The following is a 6,913-nucleotide window of genomic DNA, read 5'->3' as shown; positions in this document are numbered from 1 at the left end:
TTTTCATGGTTTTTTCCCTCTGAAAGAGTTCAGATGACCATCTGAGATCTTGTTTCACACCCTCATTTTTAATAGTTTCCCATCTAATCACCATTTCTGAATATAATGCTAAAAATATTTTATTTTTGTGAATGTAATACTTAATATCAAAAACACACATTTTTTCTATTTTATCAATATGCACCTTCATTTTAGATATCTTTATTTTCATTTAAATCACTCACATTTACACGTAACTCTAATTATATCATCTATCTGTCTATCATCTAACCATCTAAATATCATTTATCTATATATCTATCTAATATTAGGTATTGTTGTTGTGAAAATATACCGTGAGCAGAATCAACCAATAGAAAGAACAGTTTGTTTGTTTGTTTGTTTTAACAGTTAAAGAGTAGATGTCCAAAAAGTTCAAGAAGGCATGACCGTAGCAAGCTGGAGCAAGAAGAAGAGAGACTTATCTTCTATCCACAGACAAGTTCTGGCTACTGTCTTGCTAGTCTACTCCCTTCCAAACAATATCCCTTCTTATGTTCTTACAGCAAATGTATCCTCTCACATGCGATTTTTTCTTTGTTCTCCTTTGATATGTTTCTCTCTCCCTCATATGGACTACTTTCTATTACCATGACCTACAAACACACACACACACACACACACACACACACACACACACACACACACACATTTCTGCATCTGAATGAAAACATGGGACTTTCAGGTATGGCTTAATTTGCTTAAGTATTGATTATCAGTTCCATCTCTTTTCCTAAACATACTATAACTTCTGTAGAAGAATTTCAATCGAGCAACATGGCTACTCTGACAAGAGATCACAACCTAAGACCTAGGTCTGTGTACTGTGTGATCCTGCTGTAAAATGAGGATACTCTTAGTATATGCCTTTAATTATTTTGGCTGGAATATACACCTTTATACCTCTGGAATATAGACACATTTTTGTATACATTTAATCCCAATGTCACCTAATCTGTGGACAAAGTGAAGAATCAGTAAAATATTTGACAGAATGGGTCAGTGGTAGGTTATGTCTAACTCTCACGAGAAGAGACAAGAAAAAGAAGCTACTTAAGAGCAGCGCAGAAAGAGAGAGACGGGGTTGGGCGAAGACAAAGAGAGCTTGTGGAGACAGTACAACAGGGTTCAAAAGTGAAGTACAGGAATACAGTAGAGTTCCTGCAGTCAGTGCTGACCACTTCATGGAGTTCAGATGTTCAGAGGCACTTTTTCCAAGCAAAGAAATTCAATGATAAACCAAGAGAAGCCAATTTGAATCAGTTAGCTTGGAGAGGAGTTTGGGGCCAGAACTTCTGAGTTGAACCAGTTAGCTTGAGTTTAAAAAAAAAAAAAAAAACTAGAAAGGATAAGCTTATTCAGCAGTAAGTCTCAGAGGCTGAAAGGATTCTAGGCCTATGTTAACTGATGGAGACTGGAAACTGAAGCCTTCACAGTCCAGACTTACAGAAGTTTAGATTGTATGAAGGTTAAAACCTTCCACGCCTAGACTTAGGGATAGTTAGAAACACTCTGGCTTCAGCCCAGGCCATGTTAAGGTTGAATATGACTTTCATCTTATCCCTTCTTCTGAAGAAACAAAAACAACATTTGCAAACTTCATATATCTTTGACTAAAATTTAATTTTGTAAGACCAATGTGAGCTATAAAAGCAATACTTCTACAAGATATCTCCACAAATTGCTGAAATGTTATGAAAGCAACAAATTACTGTTTTATTTTTAATTGGTTTTAAGGCATAATCCAAAAATGGGACTCATATCTGACACTGTTAATGAGCTCATGAACTTGAGAATAGACAAGTTATAGGCCTAGAAGAAAGCTTACCACCATTATTCTACTGATAGAACAAAGCAATAAAACATCTCCTGTTACATCCAGAGATCAGTACATTGCTGCAACTTTATCAGACAATACATAGTCATTAACAGAAACCCCCCCTCCTGCAACAGATTAATGTAAGAGTAAAAGATTTTGGAACACCGAAACTTAAAGGGGATGTTTCCATCACATCTTTCTTTCAAGCTCGGTGCATAAAGGGTGACAGAAACATTGTAAGAGCTAGAAGTCAGGACAGCATCCAAGAAAACCTTTCCAGACATGACAGGACTGATACAAGAGAGGCTATAACAACACACACACAAAACCAGCATGAGATCAAATTGGATAAAGCCATGCACAAAGAATGGAAAAGTGAACAAAGTCCTAGCCCTAAGATGAAATGGCAGTTGACAGTTGCTAGGGCAGGAAAATTGGTTTTCTTCAATGGAATGTCAGTATTGTACCAAGTGTATTCTGGACATGCCTCATGTTCAGAAAATTGGAATTTATGGTTGTTTTTGTTGTGGTTTTATTGCTTTTATTTTGTGTGTGTATGAGTCTGTGTGTATGTGTGCGCATGTTTTGTTTGGTTAGTTTTGCTTTTACTAAGAGAGAGAAATAAGAGATATGAAATTGGTCTGGTAAAGGAGAGGTAGGGTCAGGGAGAAAACAATCTATCAACAAATACATTATAAAGCTCCCCAGGGTGGACACGGAGCAGAGTATTGGGAAGACTCTGAGTCAGATTGCCCTTATCTTACAGGTACTACAAAACCATGTCCTACCTGTTGTCCACCCCGAGCCACCACAGCAGCCAACAAGGGCAACCACCTAAACCCTGTCACTTTGAAGTGAGGAAAGCAGGTCTTCTCTCAACAGGAGACAAAGGGACTAAGATTCCTCCACGGGAGAGCTGTCTCCCATGCCTATCTCACCAGCAGCGGATCTGCAAATACCAACTGCACAGAATGCCTTGCTTTCCAGCCCTCCTCAGATACACTCTTCAGCTATTCCTTTGGACTTTGATGTTAGGTCTCCAATGACAGATGGCTCTCCCAGTTCTCGGATGGATGGAACCCCTAGAAGTGGAGTGAGAGGCACCCCAGTGAGGCCGAGGCCAGGCCTGGGCTCAGCTTTAAAAAGTTTGCAGGCAGATCTGCAGTCTGATGGAACAGATGCAGAAGACTGGTGATTTAGGAAACAGATGTGAATGTGGCACCATGCAAAGAAATTTTTCAGAGATTCCTTCAATGTTTTACTGATCCTCTGGCCAAGGAAGAAGAAAACGTTGGCATAGATAGTACCCAACCTTTGTATATGCAACAACTTGGAGAGATTAATGTTACAGGGGAGCCATTTTTAAATGTGAACTGTGAACACATAAAATTATTTGGGAAAAAATTTGTATAGACAGCTCATCTCCTACTCATAGATTATATAAAACTTCCACATGGATGTCAATGAAATCTTTTTTTTAATGTTATCTTGACTCCATCTTAGAACATCAGATTAAAGTCAGATCCTTTAATGTATTGAAGACAAAGAGTATGAGAAGCCTGAGTCCAGAAGGCAGCGCACCTGAGGAATTAGGGGCCCAATGTGAGCCAGCAGTGGACCAACAAGATGGCTTAGTGGACATCGATCAGCTCATCCTCATCAGAAGCATGGTCGTCACATCACAAGCGATTCTGGAGATGCAGTAGGCCTTCTTCCAATGCCAAGTGTGTGCCCACACCATGGACCGAGGCCACATTACTGATCCTTGCACTTGTGCACATTGCCATATTGCCCACATTCATCATGGCACTGATCCGCAACTGCTCCCTGATCTCTGACAAGCAGATGAAAACTTCGAGTCTCCTGAAGATATTCCTGCTGGGCAGACACCTCACACTGATGTCCTTTTTACCCACAATGATATTGTAGATAAGGTTCAGCCAGGGCACAAAGTGAATGTCACCAGCATATATCTAACAGAACCTATTTTTTTCAATCCAAGGATGAACAACATGAAGTCTGTCTACAAAACTCACATCAATGTCATTCATTATCAGAAACCATTTGCAAAACTCCTGTATGACCTAGATGAAGAGGCAGAACAGAAACTTTTTTCAGAGAAATGGGTGAAACTTCTTAAAGAACTTTCCAAGAAGCCAGACATTTATGAGCAGCTTGCTTCAGCCTTGGCTCCCAGCTTTTACAAACATGACAACATAAAGAAGGGAATCTTGCATCAACTCTTTGGTGGAACAAGGAAGGATTCCAGTCACACTAGAAGGGGCAAATTCCGTGCTAAGATCAACATCCTTCTGTGTGGTGACCCTGGCACCAGCAAGACCCAGCTGCTGCAGTATGTAGATAACATGGTCCCCAGGGGTCACTACATGTCTGGAAAGGGCACCAGTGCAGTTGGCCTTAGCCTACGTTATGAAAGACCCTGAGATGAGGCCACTAGTTCTACACAGGTGCCTTTGTCTTGAGTGACAATGGGATATATTGAGTTGATGAGTTTGACACAATGAATGAAAATACAAGGTCCATACTGCATAAAGTCATACAACAACAGACTCTATCCATTTCTAAGGCTGGGATCATCTGTCAGCTCAATGCACACTCTTCTGTCCTGGCAGCAGCAATTCCTATTGAGCTGCAGTGGGATTCTAAAATAACAACCACTGAAAATATCCAGCCTAAGTGTCCCTCAATAGAAGAATGGATAAAGAAACTGTGGTACATATACACTATGGAATACTATTCAGCTATTAAAAACAAGGAGTTCCCGAAATTTGTGGATAAATGGATTGAGCTAGAAATGATCATAATGAGTGAGTTAACCAAGAAGCAGAAAGACTCAAATGGTATATACTCACTTATATCTGCATATTAGCCCAAGAGGCATGTCCCACGAAAGCCTTCACTTACCAGGAAACTGAGACAGAGGGGAGGACATTCTAGTGGGACTCTAGATGAGAGAATCATGAGAGAATGGCAAAGTAGAAGGAACCAGAGGGTCCTAGAAGCCTACAAGTAGAACATTATGATAGGCAGATTTGGGTACAGGGGTCCTGCTCAAACTAAGGCACCAGCCAAGGACAATACAGGCGGTAAACCTTAAACCCCTACCCAGATCTAGCCAATGGACAGAACACTCTCCACAGTAGAGTGGAGAGTGGGATATTACTTTCTCACATACTCTGGTGCCTCACCTTTGACCATGTCCCCTGGAGGGGGAGACCTGGTGGCAGTCAGAGGAAGGACAGCAGGTTACGAAGAAGAGACTTGATACCCTATGAACATATACAGGGGGAGGTAATCCCCCTCAGGAACGGTCATAGGGAAGGGGAATAAGGGGGAAATGGGAGGGAGGGAAGAATGGGAGGATACAAGGGATGAGATAACCATTGAGATGTAACAAGAATAAATTAATAAAGGAGAAAAAAATAAAAAAATAAATAAATAAAATAAAACAAAGCTACAAATGAAAAAAAAAAAAGAAAAAGAAAAAGAAATTATCCAGCTACCGCGCACAGTGTTGTCAAGGTTTGGTCTACTTTTCCTCATGCTGAACCCCCAGGATGAGGCATATGACTGGCATTTGGCTCATCACCTGGTTTCATGTACTACCAAAATGAGGAGCAAGTGGAGCAAGAGTTCGTGGACATGGCAGTACTGAAGGACTACATTGCATATGCACATAGTACCATGATGCCCTGGCTGAGTGAGGAGGCCAGCCACGCTCTCATTGAGGCTTATGTACACACGAGGAAGAAATGTAGTACATGGAGAATGGCTTCTGCTTACCCTTGACAGCTAGAGTCATTGATTCACTTAGCAGAAGCTCATGCTGAAGTAAGATTTTTTCTGACAAAGTTGAAGCAATTGACGTGGAAGAGGCAAAACGCCTTCACCGGGAGGCTCTGAAGCAGTCTGTAACTGACCCTTGTAATGGCACTGTGGATATATCTACTCTTTTCTTTTTTAAAAGTAATTTAATCAGATTTCATCTTATTTGTTATCCCCTCACTTGTGTATTCCTGTTCTCCCCTCCCTCCCTCTTCCATCCTATTCCTTTCCCCAGAGTCTGTGACAGAAAGTACACTCCTGTCCCACCATATGGTCACAGCCTAACAGGTCTCATTCTGGTAACCTGCTGACTCTTCCTCTAAGTGTCACCAGGCATCCCCACTAAGGGGAAGTGGTCAAATAGGGAGCACCAGCGTTCCTGTCAGCATCAATCCCTACTCTCCACACTGTGGAGAATATGCTGTCCATTGGATAGGTATGGCTAGGGGTTCTAAGTCTACTGCATGCATTGGCCTTGGTTGGTACTGTAGTTTGAGCTGACCCCCCATGGGTCCAGATCCACCAGCCTTGATACTCTTCTTGTAGGTTTCTAGGATCCTCTGGATCCTTCTATTTCCCCATTCTCCCTCATCTCTCTCACGTGGATTCTCACTAGGAAGTGCCAGTATATATCCCAGTCTCTTTTGGATATCTATTCTTACTACAGGAATGAGTGTTGCTTCTCGTAAACAAAAGAAGAAATAGCAAAAGCATTGAAAAACCTTATTTCACATAGGGTAAAACACTAGTCTTAAAATGCCAACTTTTTGATGATATTCAGGGACAATCTGACACAGCAATTACCAAAGATATGTTTGACGAAGTCCTGTGTGCCTTGGCTGACAATGATGTCTTCGCAGTGACTGGGCAGACTGTCTGCTTGTTCTGAGCCCTGGGACTAGAGTCAGTAGCTATTGTCATTGATACAAGTAGAGTCTAAAAGGCAGTATTCCATCATATATATATATTTTTCTATGCAGGGTTGTATTTTGTCAGTAAATATATTTTTATCATCTTAAATTATCAGCATACACAGTAGAGAGATTATTTTCTTGATGTGCCATTATATTTTTAAGCAGCTTCTTATCACCTATTTGCACACAGAGCCTAGCCCAGTTTTGGAGAAATTTCAATCTGGGGGCTTGGCCTTTGTTGCCTTTCAGTGTTGGGGATGCTTGACCATGCATGCTGTATATGCAAGTCATCTAC

The 6,913-nt window shown here is 41.0% G+C and overlaps 1 pseudogene across 1 annotated transcript; it reads left to right on the top strand.

Moving 5' to 3' along the window:
• Positions 1-711: 711 nt before the first annotated feature.
• On the top strand, positions 712-6,656 carry LOC311608873 (DNA replication licensing factor MCM4-like; annotated as a pseudogene). The gene is made up of 4 exons: positions 712-724; positions 2,758-4,550; positions 5,379-5,803; positions 6,321-6,656. The product of its transcript is annotated as a DNA replication licensing factor MCM4-like (transcript).
• The last annotated feature ends 257 nt before the right edge of the window (positions 6,657-6,913 follow it).

Source organism: Acomys minous (genome assembly GCF_964271855.1).
Source record: "Acomys minous genome assembly, chromosome: 11".
In the NCBI taxonomy this organism is placed as follows: Eukaryota; Metazoa; Chordata; class Mammalia; order Rodentia; family Muridae; genus Acomys; species Acomys minous.
The sequence above is the reverse complement of the archived record's forward strand: the minus strand, read 5'-3'. Positions and strand labels throughout refer to the sequence as shown.